Genomic DNA, 22,899 nt, shown 5'->3' on the forward strand with positions numbered 1-22,899 from the left:
TGCTTCAAGGAACTGACCAATCCTATTTAATAGAATGCACCTCCAACATTCTGAAGCTGAGAAACCTCGTGTGGTTGGTCACTTCTGCTTGTGACGAACCCGGAAGTACGTGATGTCAATTCAGGAGATGGATACAGAGAGCAGGAATGCCTCAGCCATGCAGTCAGCTTCAGAATGTTGGAGGTGCGTTTTATTATATAGGATATAGGTTTTTATTGAGGTATTTCTTTTTTTCTTGAACCATACAAACTTTGGGCAGTAGATTTAAAGGAGGCTTTATGCTGATGATTGGTTTACGCAGATGCTGACAGAGAACACCTGAATGTTCTGAGGATTATTTTCTCTTGTTGTTGTTCTTTTTTTTTTTTTTAGCACAGTAAGAATTATCAGTAGTTGTAGAGTATTATCTGTGAAGTTTATTTGTTTTATTATGGTTTTCACTTCACATTGTCAATATATTTTTGCTGATGAGAACTAGGAAAGCATAGTTCAAATCCTGCTGTGGCTATTTGTGATCTTGACCAAGGGCTCTGTTTACTAAGGTGCGTTAGTGTTTTTAGCACGCCTACACTTAGCGCATGCGCTAACCATGCAGGTACCTATAGTGATATTGTAGGCATGTACATGGTTAACGAACCTATAATGCTGCTTAGTAAACAGGGCCCCAACCTACTTATTTTCGAAGGAGAAGGGCGGCCATCTTCCGACACAAATCGGGAGATGGCCGGCCTTCTCCTAAGGCCAGCCAAATCGGTATAATCGAAAGCCAATTTTGGCCGGCTTCAACTGCTTTCCGTTGCGGAGCCGGCGAAAGTGCAAGGAGGCGTGTTAGCAGTGTACCAAAGGCGGGACGGAGCGTGGTTAAGAGATGGCCATCCTCAGCCGATAATGGAAAAAAGAAGGCCAGCCCTGACGAGCATTTGGCCGACTTTACTTGGTCCCTTTTTGTTCACGACCAAGCCTTGAAAAGGTGCCCAAACTGACCAGATGACCACCGGAGGGAATTGGGGATCACCTCCCCTTACTCCCCCAGTGGTCACCAACCCCCTCCCAGCCAAAAAAAACAACAACATCTTTTTGCCAGCCTCTATGCCAGCCTCAAATGTCATACCAAGCTCCATCACAGCATTATGCAGGACCCTGGAGCAGTCTTTAGTGGGTACTGCAGTGCACTTCAGGCAGGCGGACCCAGGCCCATCCCCCCCTACCTGTTACACTTGTGGTGGTAAATGGGAGCCCTCCAAAACCCACCCAAAATCCACTGTACCCACATCTAGGTGCCCCCCTTCATCCATAAGGGCTATGGTAGTGTTGTACAGTTGTGGGGAGTGGGTTTTGGGGGGCTCAGCACACAAGGTAAGGGAGCTAAGCACCTGGGAGCAATTTGTGAAGTCCACTGCAGTGCCCCCTAGGGTGCCCAGTTGGTGTCCTGGCATGTGAGGCGGACCAGTGCACTACAAATGCTGGCTCCTCCTACGACCAAATGGCTTGGGTTTGGCCGGTTTTGAGATGGCCGCCATTTGTTTCCATTATTGGCGAAAACCAATGTCGGCCATCTCTAAGGGCGGCCCAAATGTTGAGATTTGGCCGGCCCCGACCGTATTATCAAAACAAAAGATGGCCACCTATCTTGTTTCATTAGAGATGTGGGGCCTTCATTAGAGATGGCTGCGCTTAGAGATGGGTGCCCCCGTTCGATTATGCCCCTCCAATTCACTTAACTCTATTTCCAGGCTAGTGTGGGGGTAAAGAGAAGGCAGTGCGTGCAGCAGAACTGTTAGCAGCCTGTTAATGCAGCTGGCTTGGGCTGCTCCTCCTTTCTGTCCCCGCCCCCAAAGAGACCCCTAATCAGTAGTAGCTCAAGGTGAGTTACATGCAGGTAGACTGGGTATTTCCCCTGTTCCTAGAGGGCTCATAATCTAAGTTTGTACCTAAGGAGCTCAGGGATCAGTCTGCTATCTAGTGTTGTGATGACATTTCCTTCCAGTAAGCAGGTTAGTCTGATCCAATTTGATCTTTCTAGTGCGTTCGATTTGGTTGATCATATAATATTGATCCAGATTTGAAGTGATATAGGGAACACGGGGAATGTGTTGAAATGGTTTAAAGGGGTTTTGCCCCAACAATTTTGCAGAGTAAGGATGTCAAACAGATCAACACTCCTTAACCACGACTTTGGACTGATCTTAACCTGGCTTCGTCGCACCTCACAGCTTTTTAACATATAACCTGTTTCCCCTGAAGTTAATTGTAAGCCACATTGAACATACCACTAGGTGGGAAAATGTGGGGTACAAATGCAGTGAATAAATAAATAAAGGCAATGGAGGGTTAAGGATCACAAGGGAGTAGCAGTGGGATTTGAGTCAGCCATCTCGGGATGTCAAGAGTATTGCTCTAACCACTAGGCCACTCCTCCACTCCAGGCCACTCCACTTATGACATTTATACCCCACATTTTTCCGTACAATGTTGCGTTCAATGTGGCTAACAAGCTAAAAAGAAGTCATTAGAAAATACGAAACGAAATATATAAACCCAGACATATCAATAAGGATAGAATCATAAATAGATAAAGAATTCAATAATAAAGCATAATGGGGAGAATGGCAGGGGGAGATTAGGCACCAGGATCAATTGACAGAAATTTTTTTAAAAGGAAAGATTTCATAAAGTTACAAAAAAACCAAATAATCAAGTTGGGATCTTATATTTTTCGGCAAAGAATTCCACCATTTAGTACCTTGGTATGAAAAAGTAGCTGAATATATAGATTTATAAAATATTTTCTTACAGGTAGGAAAATGGAGACGCAGGTAGTCTCTTGCATGAAAGATTGAATTGTGATATTATCATTCTATCATTTATTATGTTGCTATGTATATAAATCCCAAAACCCTTCCCTTCCATCTTTTGCTCTGTTCAAAGCCTAGTTAAGCGAAATGCTTTTAGAAAAACTGTAGAGGAAAGCTCTGGATGCATGCTCAGACGAAAGCACGGTCTGTTCACATAGCGCTCTGGACTGCAGTTGCAATTTGAGGTGAAAATGTAGGGTTGAAGATTACTGCCCGCAGATTTTACAAATTGGCTTTAAGAAAAAGACGTGTGATATTCTGCTGATCTCTGAGGCACTTTTTTTCTTGACTGATGCTAGTGATATAACACTAAAAAAATATTCATTTTATCTCCCTGTGTGTTTTTGCGTGATAACACAGCAGCAAAGGTCTGGTTAGCATCATAATAGATTAAGGACAATTTGCTTCTCTCCATCCGCTCAGCTCAGTCCAGAGAGCAGTGAACAAGACAGAGAGGGGGAGAAAGGCAGGGCAGGAGACCTGATTTGTGGCAGCCCTTTCTTCTTTTGATCTAAACTAGAAGGAGCTTCTGAACAGGCAGCTTAATTTATCATATGAAATCGAAGTGAAATTCAATCAGATTTTTTTTTCACCCTATTTATTTGTTACTGTGTTCAATATGGTCTAGGAGGGGAATCCGTGTCAGATTGCTCAGGGGCATAGCCGCAGCCCTCTAGAGTAGAGGTGGGCAACTTCAGTCCTGGAAGACCCCATCCAATTCGGGATTTCCCTAATCAATATGCATCCTATAACTACTGATAACAGCTCCAAAAAATTTTTTAAATGCTTCTACCGTGTTTCTCCGAAAATAAGACAGTGTCTTATATTAATTTTTGCTCCCAAAGATGCGCTAGGTCTTATTTTCAGGGGATGTCTTATTCGGGAGTAGTGGGGGGACTGTGGTGGTCGGGAACAGTATTGAAGTGGGGGGCGGTATCCTGCAGGAGTAGGCCGTGGCTCGCCTATCTGCCCACAGTGACTGCAGGACTCGAGCGGAGCAGAGCCGCCCTGGCCAGGCTGGGAATAGAGGAGGGGTATGCACTAGGGAAGGTAATGGAATATGGGGCCGGGCTGCTCTGGCTGGGGGTCTCGGGAGGTTGTGAGAGGGCTTAGGGCGCAGGATCATCCCTACTGTATTACAAACGTTAAAAGAAAAAATTTTACGGTAGCTCCGTTCCCCGTTGGTGGCACTTTATGCGCTCCTCCTGTACATTCACAACACTTTCCATCCTTCTAGTCTGACTTAGCCCTTGGGCGATGGAGCAGCGCCGAAAGGGCTCGGTTACTCATTTTCTTTTCTTTTATTATTTCTGCAAGGGGGACGTTTCTTTTCTTTCCGGGCTCACTTACCGGTAGTTGATCTTCACAAAAGCGTAAAGGAGGATGGTAGGAGTCTGCTGGACAATAGATTTTCCACCTCAGTCTTGTTTCTTTAATGTTATTTCGTCTTTGGGTTGCAGCGAAAAAAACTAAGGTTTTTGTGTCCATGTCCCATCGGGGCCAAACAAAAGCTTTGCTAGGTCTTACTTTCGGGGGAGGCCTTATATTTAGCAATTCAGCAAAACCTCTACTAGGTCTTATTTTCAGGGGATGTCTTATTTTTGGGGAAACAGGGTAATATACTCAAAATATTTTATTATTATTTAGTAAACTTTAATAATAATAATAATAATAATAATAACAAAAAAAAATATTTTGAGTATATTAGGAGCATTTAAAAAATGTTTTTGAGCTGTTATCAGTAGTCATAGGTTTTAGATTGATAACAGGATAGAGATTTTCACTCTAAGGTGTGGGTTAATCAATATGCATGAGATCTATTTGCATGCAGGGCCTCCATTATGGGCTTGATGGACCTTTGGTCTTTTTTTTTGTTGTTGTTAAGTACATAAGTACATAAGTACATACTGTAAGTAGTGCCATACTGGGAAAGACCAAAGGTCCATCTAGCCCAGCATCCTGTCACCGACAGTGGCCAATCCAGGTCAAGGGCACCTGGCACGCTCCCCAAACGTAAAAACATTCCAGACAAGTTATACCTAAAAATGCGGAATTTTTCCAAGTCCATTTAATAGCGGTCTATGGACTTGTCCTTTAGGAATCTATCTAACCCCTTTTTAAACTCCGTCAAGTTACATTTGTACCCTGCACTTTCCCACTCATGGCAGGCTCAATGTGGCTTACATATTATATTCAGGTACTTATTTGTACCTGGGGCAATGGAGGGTTAGGTGACGTGTCCAGGGTCACAAGGAGCTGCCTGTGCCTGAAGTGGGAACTGAACTCAGTTCCTCGGTTCCCTAGGACCAGAGTCCACCACCGTAGCCACCAGGCCACTCCACTCCACTCCACTTTTCCCAGTGTGGCATTACTTATGTTAGGGAAATGCTGAAAATCTGACTAGATTGCGGCCCTCGAGGACCAAGATTGCCCACCCCTGCTCTAGAATTTTTTTTTCTGTGTCTAGGCCACTGCTTCTCAACCTAATCCTCAGGGCACATCCAGGCAGTCAGGTTTTCAGACTATCCACAATGAATATGAATAAGATATATTTGCATACCAAAGAGACAGATTTGCATATTCATTGTGGATAACCTGAAAACCAGACTGGCTGGGTGTGCCCGGAGAACTGGGTTGAGAACCACTGCTCTAGGCCACTGTCTCGGATCCCAAGTAAGCTAAGATAGCCCATATGAAATGAAAGGTGGTCTTCATCCATCTTCGAAGCCGTAGAACAAGCTTTCACGTCAGAGATCCTCTCGGATTTTGATGAATCTGTGAGTTCTGCTGCACGGCTTGTCACTGACTTGTGAAAAGGACACACTTGATGTGAAGTTGTCTTATTTTATGAAACCAAAATTACTAATTAGGGGATAACTCTTTTAATTCCAGAGTCACTTTTAATATCTAATACACAAAGACTCCAGTATTTTTTTCATATCACAAAAACGTTTTATTGTATTGCAATGCCCACTAACCTCACCAGCACTGCTGCCTAATGTTAAAACCTCACACATTCATTCCTCCACTCACCTTGCACCACCTGTATTTGAATACAAAACAACTGATTTTTCATTTTAAACTGCAGACTTATGCTGTTTCTTATTTTACATATGTTTTATCATACTTATACATTATATCATGCACAAATGATCAGAACTCAGTCCTGCCAGCTAGATAGTCCTTTTCCTACAGACGCCACGCCTTCCGCTTGGACGCTGTAAAAGTGTTGCCACGTAAACGCTGGATGACTGCTCTTCATGGAAAAACACTGTATGTCTATTGACCCTCCGTTGGCTGATTAAATACGCCACCTCCAATCATCTGTATGCATCACAATACAAGTGCTGTGTGCTCGATGACTAACTCAACAGTCCACCAACAATCCATTCAAATACAGGTGGTGCAAGGTGAGTGGAGGAATGAATGTGTGAGGTTTGAACATTAGATAGCAGTGCTGGTGAGGTTAGTGGGCATTGCAATACAATAAAACGTTTTTGTGATATGAAAAAAATACTGGAGTCTTTTTGTATTAGTTATTTTATGAAAGCAAAGTCAGACAATATTAGTGTTTGGGTCATAAGCACAGTTAACCATAAGCTGTGTATAGAACCTCTGAAATTCATGAAATCTCTAGTCATGCTGCAACCATCTTGTAATATGAACCACAGAAAGGCAGAAGATCTTGTGAGAAAACAGGTCCCCCAAATTGGTCCACATTGTAACATGGCACATTCAACAGTTAACACACCAAACATGTAGACAAGAAGACGTGACACTTTAGATTAAACGTCAATTTTAATACAAATCTTAATATGGCCAAGATTCACCAATCAGGTTGCAATAGGAGTGAAAGCATTTACTGTTAAAACCATAAAACAGTTACTTCAAATCAAATTATAGTATACATATATATGAACATAATAACACATAATGGGCCCGATTCTATTTATCGCGCCTCGATTTCCACATGGAAATCAAAACGTATTCTATAAAGTACACTTTAATTTAGGCGTACGTTATAGAATACGCAGAGTGCTACTCCCCACAACTAAATGTATTCGTGGTCAATTACACCAACTAAAACCTGGTATATATCCCAACGCCTACATTAGGCGCAGAGCTGGGGTATTCCATAACAAAGCACATAGATTTTAGACACACACACGACCCGCCCATTCTACTCTCATAACCACACCCACTTTTCAACTATGCGACTTAGAATTTATGTGCACCACATTACAGAATACGCTTAGCAAGTAGTGCATGTAAATTCTAATTAATGGCAATTAGTGCTGATAATTGCTTGTTAACAATCCAATTGTCAGTGCTGATTGGCTTATTAACTAAGTTATGTGCATTGTTACAGAATACACTTCGATTTCCACACAGAAATCGCGGCATGATATATAGAATCCCAGGGAATATGCACACACAATTATATATGATGACAAGCATGAGTCATATAAGCGAAATATTAATTTTGTATATTTTTAAAGTCTAAGTCAAAGAGCTAAGTTATTTTTCAATCTGTATTTATATATAGTATATATGTGTGTGTGTATATAGATAGATAGATAGATAGATAGATAGATAGATACATTCTTTAATATTGATTAAAAGCACTGAACAGAGCCATTCAAAATCAAATTATACATCTACATACATACCAAATTAATGGGAGACTAACAGCTTGTCACACTTACTTTTCTTTCATCTAAACTCCAATCAACAGAGTCTAAAACAAGGTATAAGGTATTTTAAATTGTTTAAAAACATGCTGATAATGGTAAATATGTATCCAGTTCTAAAATCGAAATAGGGCTAGCAAAATGCACTCCAGAAAAAAAAGTTTACTATATTTTTCTTAAAATCAAATAGAAAGTATTATGTGCTCACTATAAGTGATAATATTTTACAAACATAGAAACATGATGGCTAGCTCCCCTCCCCTTACTTACTACTGCCCTGGTGGTCTAGTGACCTCTTCCGCCTTCGGGCCAGGAAAAAGCCCCTTCTTTCCTGCCCGGAGCGCTGCCCTGCATGTATCCTTCCTGTTGGTGATCTCAGCGCCGATTCAAAATGGCCGCCGAGAGTTGAAGTGACCTCGCCAGACTTCAACTCTCGGCGACCATTTTGAATCGGCGCCGAGATCACCAACAGGAAGAATGCATGCAGGGCAGCGCTCCGGGCAGGAAAGAGGGGGCTCTTTCCTGCCCCGAAGAGGTCACTAGACCACCAGGGCAGTAGTAAGGTAAGGGGAGGGGGGGTGACGGGGTGTGTGACAGGGGGGAGGGGAAAATGTGTCAGGGGCGGAGTGAGGGCGTGAAAGGGGCGGGGCGGGTGTGACAGGGGGCAGGGCGGTGTGTGGTGGGGCGGGGCATGTGTCCTCCTTTTTGGGGGACAAAATATGGTAACCCTAGGTGGGAGGGGGTCAGTGACCACTGAATGAGTAAGGGGGTGACATCCTTTAATTCCTGCAGTGGTCATCTGGTTATTTAGGGCACTTTTTTGTGACATTTATTTATTTATTATCTCATTTGTACCCCACAGTTTCCCAACAGTGTCAGGCTCAATGTGACTTACAACGCACCACAGAGGCAGACACCAATGTAGTAAATTAAAATGTGTTAATAAAACAGGTCTAGACCAAAGCGTCCAACTTATAGCTCTGGATGTCTTTGTTTTTTTCCAGTTTGGCAGAAAAATGTCCAAGTGTTAGGAACACCCAGATCCCATCCTTACACACGCCCCGGACAACACATGGAAATGAGCTTCACATCCTCTTCTACAGCTTATCTTTCTTAGCAGAGTCAGCAGGGATGTGCATTCATTAGCATGCATTCATTAATGTGCCTTAAAATATTTAGGCATTTGCTGAATTAATTTAACAAATTAACCTTTGAAGTAATGTGTGTTCAGATTAGCAAATGTTAGAACATAGTAAAGTGCATTAAAACAGTTTTAAGACAAATGTTTGAAATCATTTATTTATCTGTTACATTTGTACCCCACATTTTCCCACCTATTTGCAGGCTCAATGATCCCCCCCCCCCAAAAAAAAGTTAGAAAATATGAAAAAAAAAGACCCAACAAAACTACAATGAATCAAAACTTTTGCCCTGTGTTCATCCCTGGAATCAGACTGTTCTGCAATTTCGCACAGGTTTAACACCTAATGCCAGGCTGGTCAGCGTGGGCAAAGCTGTCTCGCTCCCTTTTGTAACCTTGTTTTTCACTCTGCTGTGCTTTGACATGTCGGAGAAGTGATGTGAAATGATAGGCTGGTGACACATCAGTGAAACATCGGTGCACCCATGTATAAATGAGATGCTTCATTGTATTAACCTTGATATGATACTGAGACAATGGGACATTCCTTTATTCACTTTAAAACCGGATTTGTAATTCAGCTGGTATTTTGCTTTCCCAGCCAACCTTCATCCTGTGCTCCTAGACTCCTTACATGATGGAGGCTGAGGTTGATTTGTTTCAAATCTTTCTTTTTTTTGTACTTGAAATGAAAGACTTCAATCTCCTTGCTTTGACAGTGGTAGTAATGTAATCATCTCACCCGAATGGAGATGGGTGGCAGGGCATCAACTCTCACCCCCATACTAGATAGGTTTTCAGCTTTCCGCTTTCATTCAAAAGGCCACGAAGGGATTGTCTGTTGCTCATGACACAGGCCCTAACTCTTGATGTTAGTCTCAAGCAAAGACTATTGTATGCAAATCTATCTCATGAATATTCATTGTGGGCATCCTGAAAACCTGACTGGCTAATTCATCATGTTTGAAGTCAACTATTAATAGTAACCCGTTCCGGGGCAGAGGGAGCAGGGAACGAGCGTTGCCGACAGATGCGCGGCACCCCCCTCCCCAGCAGGTAAAGATGCACCTGGGGGGGTGTCCGTCGTTTCGCCGGGGGGGGGGGGGCGCATCGGCAATCCGCTCCGGGTGTCAGCCACCCTAGGAACGCCACTGACTAGCCTAGTGGTTAGTGCAGTAGACTTTGATCCTGGGGAACTGAGTTCGATTCCCACTGCAGCTCCTTGTGACTCTGGGCAAGTCACTTAACCCTCCATTGCCCCAGGTACAAAATAAGTACCTGAATATATGTAAACTGCTTTGAATGTAGTTGCAAAAACCTCAGAAAGGCAGTATATCAAGTGCCATTAACAAGTTTCCAGAGTAGCAACGTTCCATGTAGAACCCCAAAGAATAGCAAGATTCCGGAATCCCAAGGAGTGGAAGAGTAGCCTAGTGGTTGCTACTATTTGAGATTCTACATGGAATGTTAATGTTGCTATTCCATTAGCAACATTCCATGTAGAAGCCTGCCCTTGCAGATCAGCAACGCAGCTGCGCAGGCTTCTGTTTCTGTGAGTCTGACGTCCTGCACGTAAGAACATCAGACTCACAGACTCACAGAAACAGAAGCCTGCGGGGCCGCATTGCTGATCTGCAAGGGCAGGCTTCTACATGGAATGTTGCTAGTGGAGGAGTAGGCCAGTGGTCAGTACAGCAGACTCTGATTCTGGGGAACTGGGTTAAATTCCCGCTGGAGCTCCTTGTGACTCTGGGCAAGTCACTTAACCCTCCACTGTCCCAGGTACAAATAAGTACCTGTATATATGTAAACCACTTTGAATGTAGTTGCAAAAACCATAGAAAGGTGGTATATCAAGTCCCATTTCCCTTTTCCTTTCACTAAGGCATGTAGGCACCTACGCGCATCCAATGTGCACCAAATTGGAACCACCATGCACCTACCACATGCCCTGGGCACTAATTCCATTTTTGATGTGCGTAGAAAATGAAAATATTTTCTATTTTCTACTGTGTGGCGCTTACCCAGCGGTAATCAGCAGTTTAAGTGCGCTGGCTGCTTACCACCCGGTTAACGCATGAGACCTTACCATTAAGTCACTGGGTGGCAAGTAAGGTCTCAGCCTGAATATGGACATGCGCTAGTTTTAATTTTGCCACACATCCATTTTCGGCCAGAAAGAAAAAAGCCTTTTTCCCAGGCGTGCTGAAAAATTGATTGCACGCATCCAAAACATGTGCCTACACTACTACTACTACTACTTAGCATTTCTATAGCGCTGCCAGGGTTACGCAGCGCTGTACAAGTTTAGACAAGGGGAAGGACAGTCCCTGCTCAAGAGAGCTTACAATCTAAAGGTAGCGCACTGATCACCAGCCTATCATTTCACATCACTTCTCTGACATGTCAAAGCACAGCAGAGTGAAAAACAAGGTTACAAAAGGGAGCGAGACAGCTTTGCCCAGGCTGACCAGCCTGGCATTAGGTGTTAAACCTGTGCGAAACTGCAGAACAGTCTGATTCCAGGGATGAACACAGGGCAAAAGTTTTGATTCATTGTAGTTTTGTTGGGTCTTTTTTTTTTCATATTTTCTAACTTTTTTTTGGGATCATTGAGCCTGCAAATAGGTGGGAAAATGTGGGGTACAAATGTAACAAATAAATAAATGATTTCAAACATTTGTCTACACCAGCGCAGGCCACTTTTTGGCACACCTTAGTAAAAGGGACCCTAAGTAAGTAGGGCATGCAAATTCTAACTATTGCCAATTAGTGCCGATAATTGTTTGTTACCATCCAATTATCAGCACTGATTGGCTCATTATTAAATTAAGTTACACGTGCAAATCGGTTACTTGTGCTGATTTGCTGTCATAACTGAACATGCCATATTTAGAATTAGGTCCTGTACCACTTATATTTGCACTTACAGAATAGAACTTAGTCAGAGGTGCAGAGAAGGGCGACGAAGATGATTAAGGGGATGGGACGACTTTCCTATGAGGAAAGGCTAAAGCGGCTGGGGCTCTTCAGCTTGGAGAAAAGGCGGCTGAGGGGTGATATGATAGAGGTCTATAAAATAATGAGTGGAGTGGAAAAGATAGATAAGGAGCGTCTGTTTACGCTTTCCAATAATACTAGGACAAGAGGGCATGCGATGAAGCTGGAGTGCAGTAAGTGTAAAAAAAATAAGAGAAAATGTTTCTTTACTCAGCGCGTAATTCGGCTCTGGCATTCGTTGCCAGAGAATGTGGTTAAGGCGGTTAGCTTAGCAGAGTTTAAGAAAGGTTTGGACGTCTTCCTGAAGGAAAAGGCCATAGAATGTTATTAAATGGACGTAGGGGAAAATCCACTATTCCTGGGACAAGCAGTACAAAATGCTTTGCTCCGTGGATCTTGTCGGGTGATTGTGACCTGGATTGGCCACTGGCCACTGTCAGAGACAGGGTGCTGGGCTAGATGGACCTTTGGTCTGTCCCAGTGTGGCGATGCTTATGTCTTACTTTCCTGCTACTCATAAACCAGAGGCATAGTCAGAAGTCCATTTCTGGGAGGGGGTGCCTAGGGGTGGACCGGGGAGGGGGGCATGCATTTCCTCTCTGCTGTCATCCCCTCCTTCCTGAGTTAGAAATATCTTGGCTGGTGGGGAATTCCCAAGCCCCATCAGCTGCAGATGTCCTCTGCAGAGTCCCCTGGGTCATGTAAGCAGTAGAGAACTTAGTGGTGCGCTTCCAGCTGCCGACGCCCACAGCTCCGAGCCCCCGAACACGCTCAGTTCATGCGCATGAACTGAGCTTACTTGGGGGTGTCGGTGTTGGTGGCTGGAAGTGCACCACTGACTTCCCCTCTGCTCAAATGCTCTGCAGAGGATGTCCTCAGCTGTTGGGGCTTGAGGATCCCGGCCAGCAATGTCAACAATGTAGTCCTGAATCCAAAGTGGGTGAGTCACTGCTCACCTCGGCCCAGGGACGCCGAGAGGGGGGGGGGGGGACAGGGGGGACAAAATTCCCCGGGCCCGGGCCTCCAGGGGGGGGGCGGCGCCATCGCCGCAGTCTGGCCCGCCCACCCTCCGTCGCTCCCTGGCATTGAACTTAAGCGCCTCACCTTCGAAAGTGCAGCTAGCAGCGGCAGACCACTCCTTCGTTCCGTGTCCCGCCCTCGCCTGACGTAACTTCCGCGAGGGTGGGACACGGAAGGAAGGAGTGGTCTGCCGCTGCTTGCTGCGCTTTCGAAGGTGAGGCACTTAAGGTCAGTACAGAGGGCCCAGGGGTGGAGAGAGGGCCCAGCCTGGTGGTGGTGGTGGGGGGGGGGGGGGCGGCGACCTTGGGTGGGGGGGGGGGCCAGGGGGTGGCCTTGTCCCGGGCCTGGCCCAGTCTCTCGGCGGGCCTGCCTCGGCCCACCTGTAGCTACGCCAATGTAAATATGTGCATAGGTGTACACAGACCTGCCAAAGTTCTGGAATTTACATGTACAAGTGGTTATTCAGCTAAAGAGTTGCCTTTATGGTGTAAGAGCCTGAAGCAGGGCACCGAACCTGCAACTCTTTTCATTCACTCCATATGGTAGCACTTTCAAATTCATTATGGTTCGAAGTAGCATATTAATGGTAATTTTCCATGAAAGCATTACCCAATCAGACAACAGTAAATTGCGTGAGGCTACGCGGCTGGACTACGTTTCATTTTACCAAAAAATGATGATGATCGTTACTTTGGAAATATTCTCAAGCAAGACCCAATTTGTGAAATGCAGTGGAGCAGGGCACAATATCTTAAGATGCTCTTTAAATTGCTTTAAAAACTAATCCATAAAAGTACAGTAGTTTTTATCCTGTCATCTTGTAATGTCAAGCCCCATTAAGCATGCCATTTTTTCAGAAGACACTGAGAATATGTCTGAGGAGAGGGAATTAAAGGATCAACCCTTGTGCCATTCATGTTTGGGGGGCACAATGACCAATTCTGCAGAAGCTCCTAGTAATTAATGTTGCATAATAACATCCTTTAGATTTTCAGTTTGTACAAAGGTATGTTAGTAACTGTGCGGCTCGTGTGTCCTATATAATTGGATTCAGCAGTGATTTCTGTGTAGTAGAGAGGTGGGATGTAGTCGGTTCAAAACTCTGCTGCCCGTCTCATCTTCCGCCAGGGTCGCTTTACTCATACTACCCCTCTCCTCAAGACCCTTCACTGGCTCCCTATCCGTTTTCGCATCCTGTTCAAACTTCTTCTACTAACCTATAAATGTACTCACTCTGCTGCTCCCCAGTGTCTCTCCACACTCGTCCATCCCTACACCCCTTCCCGTGCACTCCGCTCCATGGATAAATCCTTCTTATCTGTTCCCTTCTCCACTACTGCCAACTCCAGACTTCGCGCCTTCTGTCTCGCTGCACCCTACGCCTGGAATAAACTTCCTGAGCCCCTACGTCTTGCCCCATCCTTGGCCACCTTTAAATCTAGACTGAAAGCCCACCTCTTTAACATTGCTTTTGACTCGTAACCACTCGCCTCCACCTACCCTCCTCTCTTCCTTCCCGTTCACATTAATTGATTTGATTTGCTTACTTTATTTATTTTTTGTCTATTAGATTGTAAGCTCTTTGAGCAGGGACTGTCTTTCTTCTATGTTTGTGCAGCGCTGCGTATGCCTTGTAGCGCTATAGAAGTGATAAATAGTAGTAGTAGTAGTCTCTTGTAACCAGAGCTAATATTGTGATGTCATAATGCCTCAGGCCACCAATAACAGCCAACCTCATCAGTGATGTCACAATGGCTTGATTGTCCTATACTTGGCTCACTTTTATTACATAGCTCTTTGAGCAGGGACTGTCTTTCTTCTATGTTTGTGCAGCGCTGCGCATGCCTTGTAGTGCTATAGAAGTGATAAGTAGTAGTAGTAGTCTCTTGTAACCAGAGCTAATATTGTGATGTCATAATGCCTCAGTCCACCAATAAGAGCCAACCTCATCAGTGATGTCACAATGGCTTGATTGTCCTATACTTGGCTCACTTTTATTACATAGCTCTTTGAGCAGGGACTGTCTTTCTTCTATGTTTGTGCAGCGCTGCGTATGCCTTGTAGCGCTATAGAAATGCTAAATAGTAGTAGTAATATTTCAACCCACTGGCTTTGTCCAGGGAAAATCTAATGCCTGGGGCATATTAGTCAATTATTTTATAGCCAAAGATAGCTGTCTACAATTCCTAATATAGCACATCTATTATAGCTTTTGATTCATCCTTATTCTTCTGTCACAGGTTCTCTGAGGATTTATTTTCAGAAGCAAAGGCGTGATTAATGCAGGCTCAGATCCATGAAGTCTATTTTTATAACAGCTTTTGTTTAGACACATTGCTTTTGTCATCACTGGAACACTGGGAAAGGCTAAAAGACGAAGGGAACTAGTGAGCATAGATTTAGCAGGAGGAAGGTACCCCTTCCTATTAGGATGTTTTCAAGTTGTAAAGAAATTCATGGCTAAAGGCGAGCGAGTTGATAACGAACAAAACAATCTGGGCTAATCAGGAAGGAATACACTGCGCTAATACAGAGATGCTAAGGGTGACCTATCCCACGAGTGAAATTGCATTCCCAGTGAGTGAGACTGAACGCCAAAGCGTGAGATTTTTCATAAGTACATAACTATTGCCATACTGGGAAAGGCCAAAGGTCCATCGAGCCCAGCATCCTGTTTCCAACAGTGGCCAATCCAGGTCACAGATACCCGGCAAGATCCCCAAAATGTACAAAACGTTTTATACTGCTTATCCCAGAAATAGTGGATTTTCCCCAAGTCCATTTAATAACGGTCTATGGACTTTTCCTTTAGGAAGCCATCCAAACCTTTTTTTAAACTCCGCTAAACTAACCGCCTTTACCACATTCTCTGGCAACGAATTCCAGAGTTTAATTACACGTTGAGTGAAGAAAAATTTTCTCCGATTTGTTTTAAATTTACTACATTGTAGCTTCATCGCATGCCCCCTAGTCCTAGTATTTTTGGAAAGCGTGAACAGACGCTTCACATCTACCCGCTCAACTCCACTCTTTATTTTATTTAATTAGCATTCTTAACAGCACTTTAAAAGCAATAATGAGCACTAATTGGCATTAATTAGAATTTACGTGCACAACTCCCTAAGCATATGCTGTAACGCACTGCACCTAAATTTTAATGCGCGTAGGCAAAAAGGGGCATGGTTATGGGTGGGGAAATGGGCGTTTTGTGGGCATTTCAAAATTTATGCGCATTGTTATAGAATATGGCGCTCTGTGCCTAAATCTACGAGCTGGGATTTATGCCACATTTTTGTTTGGTGTAAATGGAGGCACGTAGTTTTAGGCGCTGGGATATCAACTAAGCATATTCTATAAACCGCACCTAAGGCGCTGCTTATAGAATACGCTTAGGCGGAAATGTTTTCTGTGTGGATTTTCTAGGCACCGATTCGTTTTAAATTTACTACATTGTAGTGATGCAACTGAAGAACAAATCTGAGGGGATTCAAAAGGGGCTAGGGGAATGCAAGATGGCGGCCATTGGCGAGAGTTCATAACTCTGACTTGCTTGAGACTGTCATTGATGTCACTGAGGTCATTTATGGTGGACCAAGAAGAATCTTGCAAAAGGAAGGAGCACATTTCTCTCCCCCACACCGACCCACTACAGTGGAAATTGGAATTGAGTGGACAGAAGAGGGGGAGGGCAAAGGGGAAGACCAGAAGCAGGAAGATCATGGAATGGAAGTTTGGTGGGAGAGGAGCTCCATCCTAGTTATATGCTTTTTCAACATAGATACGTGCGCACTACTATAAGAAAGTAATTTATTATTATTATTATTATTATTAATATATATTTTTTGAGAACGCAATTAAGCTGTGGAAGTTATTGCTGGAGGATGTGGTCAAAAATAGTCTAAAAGTTGTGGACAAGTTTCAGGAGCACAGGTCCATTAGCTATGATAGACTTAAGCATTTCCACCTCTTACTTCTGACCAGTGTCGTTCTGAGGGGCGCTGACACCCGGGGCGGATTGCCGATGTGCCCCGCCCCCCCCCCCCCCCCGGGTGCAGCGCCTCCCCCCCATGCAGCGCGGCCCCCCCCCCCGGCAAAGGGACACCCCACCCCGGCGAAAGAACCCCCCTCGGGTGCACACCGCTGGGGGGGTGCCGCGCGCCGGTCAGCGTCGTTGGTTTCCATGCTCCCTCTGCCCTGGAACAGGTTACTTCCTGTTCCGGGGCAGAGGGAGCATTGAAACCAATGACGCTGACCGGCGCGCGGCACCCCCCCCCCCCCCAGCGGCGTGCACCCGGGGAGGACTGCCCCCACCGCCCCCCTCCCCCCCCTTGGTATGCCACTGCTTCTGACAGTGAGCAATAAATTCTGCTGGGCACTTCCAGCTGCCTTGAACAGGTCACTGTCAGAGACTGGATACTGGGCTCGATGGACTATTGCTATGACCCAACATGGCAGTACTTAAGTTTAGAAACTTCTTTCATACTAATGTCCTGTTCTTCTTCGTATAGAGGCTGAGTGCACACTCAAGACCTACAGAATACTTTCCTCAGAAGCATCTGATTAGTGAAACAGCCATTGGCAGATGCGCCATTTATGGGGTTCTTTTACTAAGGTGAGCTGAAAAATGGCCTGCAGTAGTGTAGGCGCGTGTTTTGGATGCGCACAGAATCATTTTTCAGGGCACAGACTGTAGAAGTCTGCCCAGCACTGTTCTTGTACTAAAAGTTCTGAAGCTAACGTCGAAGCACCTTAAAATTTACACTCAAGCCCATCCATATCTATTCAGTCACAATCAGGGCATAAACTGCAGAAGTCTGCCCAGCACCAGTTTTGCTTCCCAATTACCGGCATTGCCACCCAAAGTCCGCTAAGATTCCGTAAATCCATTCCTTCTAAACAGGATTCCTTTGCATTTTAATCTGTCCTCCTGAAAGCCTTTGTGCCTTTGTGTAGATGGGAAGGCGGTAGAACTAGAGGACATGAAAATGAGATTGAAGGGGGGCAGACTCAAGAAAAATGTCAGGAAGTATTTTTTCACGGAGAGAGTGGTGGATACTTGGAATGCCGTCCCGCGGGAGGTGGTGGAGATGAAAACGGTAATGGAATTCAAAAATGCGTGGGATAAACATAAAGGAATCCTGTTCAGCAGGAATGGATCCTCAGAAGCTTAGCGGAGATTGGGTGGCAGAGCCGGCGATGGGAGGCGGGGCTAGTGGTTGGGAGGCAGGGCTAGTGCTGGGCAGACTGCTACGGTCTGTGCCCTGCAAATGACAGATACAAATCAAGGCCAGGTATACACAAAAAGTAGCACATATGAGTTTATCTTGTTGGGCAGACTAGATGGACCGTGCAGGTCTTTCTCTGCCGTCATCTACTATGTTACCATGTTACTATGTATTGTCAATGCCGTTATCAATTGCTGCTTCTGAAATGAACAATATAACCCCTTTAGCTCTGATTTTGATATTTCTTGCAAATACTTTGGGTCTCAACCTCAGGTGAGCCGCAACTTACAATAAATTCTTTTGAAAAATATACGATAAAGTGGTGATGTAGCACCTACAATATCTACATAAATTACATTGCTTAGTAGAGTTGTGCATGGTCAAAAAAATAGTTTGGCTAGTTTTTGTTTTAAAAATAACTTTAGCAGTTTTTGTGTGGATTTTTTTCAATGTTTTTCATACATAGTAAGTAACATAGTAGATGACGGCAGAAAAAGACCTGCACGGTCCATCCAGTCTGCCCAACAAGATAAACTCATATGTGCTACTTTTTGTGTATACCTGACCTTGATTTGTATCTGTCATTTGCAGGGCACAGACCATAGAAGTCTGCCCAGCACTATCCCCGCCTCCCAACCACCAGCCCCACCTCCCACCACCAGCCCCGGCACAGACCGTATAAGTCTGCCCAGCACTATCCCCGCCTCCCAACCACCAGCCCCGCCTCCCACCACCAGCTCTGCCACCCAATCTCAGCTAAGCTCCTGAGGATCCATTCCTTCTGAACAGGATTCCTTTATGTTTTTTGCACGCATTAGGGAGAAGTTATCAAAATGGGGTTAAGAGTAAATAACACATCTTAATAGTAGCCCATTTATTAGCAACTAGGGAGCTCATTTTAGAAAGAGAAAAACATGCAAAAAGCACCATCAAACAGCATTTAGACGTATTTCTTCGCCAAACATTCACATTGGTATTCTTCGAAACCTATTTTGCAGATGTGTACCTATGCAATTCATCTGCAGTGCATTCAAATCACAAGGGGGCATGTCGGGGGTATTTTAGCGGTGGGATTAGGTCAGGCTTAGGGCATTCCTAGCACTTGGACATTTACATGCACTCATAGAATGCGCTCCTCTGTGCCTAAACCTACGTGCCGCCACTTACGTCACATTTTGCTAAGTGTAGTTCTAGGCATTGCGATATCAACTAACTGTTTTCTATATACTGTGCCCAAATGAACCAAATATGCACTGACAAAAGCACATCGCTATTGTTCAGGTATCCACAGAATCTGATTTCAATCCGGAATAAGTAGATGTCTTCTCACGTTAATCAAACAAACTGGTTCGGACTATCGCAACAAAAGGCCTGATATTCAGCCAGTGGCTCTCACCAGTTTGCTGACTGCGTTGAATTTCCAGAGCTTGCTAACATATGCCAATTAAGTGAGATATTCAGCACTATTTAACTGGTGAAGTACTGACTTGATCCCCTGGAATGCCCCCAAAATAGCCAGTTTTCAGTGCCCCTGAAAATTAGCAGTTGGTTCTGAACAGGTGGAGGAGTGGCCTAGTGGTTAGGGTGGTGGACTTTGGTCCTGGGGAGCTGAGAACTGGGTTCGATTCCCGGCACAGGCAGCTCCTTGTGACTCTGGGTAAGTCACTTAACTCTCCATTGCCCCATGTAAGCCGCATTGAGCCTGCCATGAGTGGGAAAGCGCAGGGTACAAATGTAACAAAAATAAAATAGATACTATTGGAGATTCTACACGGAATGTTGCTACTATTCGAGATTCTACATGGAATGTTGCTATTCCACTAGCAACATTCCATGGCGCAGGCTTCTGCTTCTGTGAGTCTGACATCCTGCACTCTGGTCCTGGGGAACTGAGTTCAATTCCCACTTCAGGCACAGGCAGCTCCTTGTGACTGTGGGCAAGTCACTTAACCCTCCATTGCCCCATGTAAGCCGCATTGAGCCTGCCATGAGTGGGAAAGCACGGGGTACAAATGTAACAAAAAAAAAAACCCAAAACTGAGACATAACCATAAGTTACCTCAGCAGGAAAAGGCAGGTGGGAAAAGTCGCCCTCTTCCTGGAAGATTGTCATTGGGATGCTTTATATATAACTAGTAAAAGAGGCCCGTTTCTGGAGCAAATAAAACGGGCACTAGCAAAAATAAAATAGATACTATTGGAGATTCTACATGGAATGCTGCTACTATTGGAGATTCTACATGGAATGTTGCTATTCCACTAGCAACATTCCATGTAGTAGAAGGCCGCACAGGCTTCTGTTTCTGTGAGTCTGACATCCTGCACATACGTGCAGGACGTCAGACTCACAGAAGCAGAAGCCTGCGCGGTCACATTGGTGATCTGCAAGGGCCGACTTCTACATGGAATGTTGCTAGTGGAATAGCAACATTCCATGTAGAATCTCCAATAGTAGCAACATTCCATGTAGAATGTCAAATAGTAGCAACAGTGGAGGAGTGGCCTAGTGGTTAGGGTGGTGGACTTTGGTCCTGAGGAGCTGAGTTTGATTCCCGGCACAGGCAGCAACTTGTGACTATGGGTAAGTCACTTAACCCTCCATTGCCCGCCGCATTGAGCCTGCCATGAGTGGGAAAAGTGCAGGGTACGAATGTAATTAAAAAAAAAAAAGTGGCAAGGAGTTTCTTTCTTTCCATTTCAAAGAAAACTCAAGACCACTCTTGCATAGGAAATATAGAAAAGAAGGAGCTGAAAAAAACAAAAAACAAAAAATCTAATAAAAGCAGACTGGTATCAGGCTATCATTTTAACCAAGCTTATCTGTCCAAGAACCACGGATCCTCCAGAGGCAAATTTCTTCACATTAAGAAAGGATCTCAGTTGTTGAGGAATAAGGAAAACACATTGTTCATTATTATATTTTATAGGAGTGGCCTAATGGTTAGTGCAGCGGGCTTTGGCCCTGGAAACCTAGGTTCAATTCCCACTGCAGCTTCTTGTGACCTTGGGCAAGTCACTTAACCCTCCATTGACCCAGGTACTAAAACATAGATTGTGAGTCCTCTAGGGACACAGAAAGTACCTGCATATGTGTGCAGCACTGCGTACATCTAGTAGCACTATAGAAATGATTCGTAGTGGTAGTAGAGATCGGCAGGAGTCATTTCTGGCCAGTTAAATCACTTTGAATATTGACTCGAAAGATTTCATTTTTGAGGCTAAGAAAATAAAAGGTATAGTCACCAGCGGCGTAGCCACAGGTGGGCCTGGGTGGGCCGGGGCCCACCCACTTAGGGTTCAGGCCCACCCAACGGTAGCACATGTTTACAGGTAGCTGCTGGGGATCCCAAGCTCTGCCAACTGAAAACTTTCCCCTGATAGTAACAAAATTCTACTCTCCACAATACTGGCACCTGCGCACGCTCAGTTTTCAGCGCATGCCTGCTGCAGACTGCCAAGGTGGAAAGAAGCGTTTTCCTGCCAGCTGAGATAATTTTTTGGTGGTGATGGTGGGGGAGGGGAGAACATTTGGTGCCTACCCACTTCTTGCCTAGGCCCATCCAAAATCTGCTGTCTGGCTACGCTCTTGATAGTCACATGATTTTATCTGAAGATTTTTAAATGGAAGGTGGTGGTGGGGGGGAAATGTCATTCTATGCCCGATTTTCCAGAATGATAAGATTAGCCCTGGTGATGGTAAACTCAAGTGAGGTCCCAGCCCCCTAAGAAATAAAACATGTTCAGTGAGCTTATTATTATTATTTGTTACATTTGTATCCCACATTTTCCCACCTATTTGCAGGCTCAATGTGGCTTACATAGTACAGTAGAGGCGATCGCCAATACTGGTATGAACAAATACAAAGCGAGGTTATAGTAGAGAATGATCAAGTGTGATAGACAAATTGGGGGTCATAAGGAGGAAGAGTTAGCTTAGAAAGGTAAGACAAGTTAAAAACTGGCCTGTAATGAACGGCGCAGTTAGGGTTCAGGGTGGGCTTCTTGAGAAGAGGACATTCAGGGGCCATCTTCCAGTTGGTTGGGATGATGTTCAAAGACAGATTATTATTAACTACAGAGAAGGCAAGGGGGTCTAAACCATGAGATGGGAGTTGATACCAAGAGCAGAAGATAGGATCGAGGAAAGAAGTGGGGGGTTTTTTTGGTGGTAGAAAAAAGTTTAGGGGCCCTTTTACTAAGCCACACAGGCGCCTACGCACGTCCAATGCATGTCAATTTGGAATTACCACCTTGCTACTGCATGGCCCGGGTGGTAATTCCATTTTTATGTGCGTCCACTACGTGCACCGGAAAATAATTTTTATCTGTTGGCGTGCGGCGCTAACTGGGCGCTAAAAGGCATTGTACGTGCTTAGACCACTACCGTCCGTGTGAGACCTTACCGCTAAGTCAATGGGTGGCGGTAAGGTCTCAGACCCAAAATGGACGCACACCAATTTTCATTTTGACACACATCCATTTTGGGCCAAAATTTAAAAAAGGCATTTTTTTACAGGTGCGCTGAAAAAATGGATCTGCGCCTGTCCGAAACACGCACCTACCCTAGCACAGGTCATTTTTCAACGCACCTTAGTAAAAGGACCCCTTAGTAAAAGAAGTCAGAGAAACTGGGGCAAAGTCAGCCCATTGTCTGCAAGCGAAGGCACCTGTTGATGGGGAGAAACAAATCAGGAGGGTTTTACAAAGTTTCCGATAGAGCGCTATGATCTGGTGCAGCTCAGTTATTCAGAGAAATCTGACGCTCTCTACACTGGGCAAGAGGAATAATTATCATGAAGCACCAAGATTTATCCTCTGCCTTCAACTGCAGCCACTTCAACGGGAACACATCTTCACGGCAGACGAACTGTTTGAAGATTGTTCTCCACCTTAAGCCTGTCACCAGCAGAATTCTGATGTGTGTGCAGACGATATGGAGGAGGAGAGCTATTAACCATAGTTGCTAG

Source organism: Microcaecilia unicolor, chromosome 5 (genome assembly GCF_901765095.1).
Source record: "Microcaecilia unicolor chromosome 5, aMicUni1.1, whole genome shotgun sequence".
NCBI classification, from domain to species: Eukaryota; Metazoa; Chordata; class Amphibia; order Gymnophiona; family Siphonopidae; genus Microcaecilia; species Microcaecilia unicolor.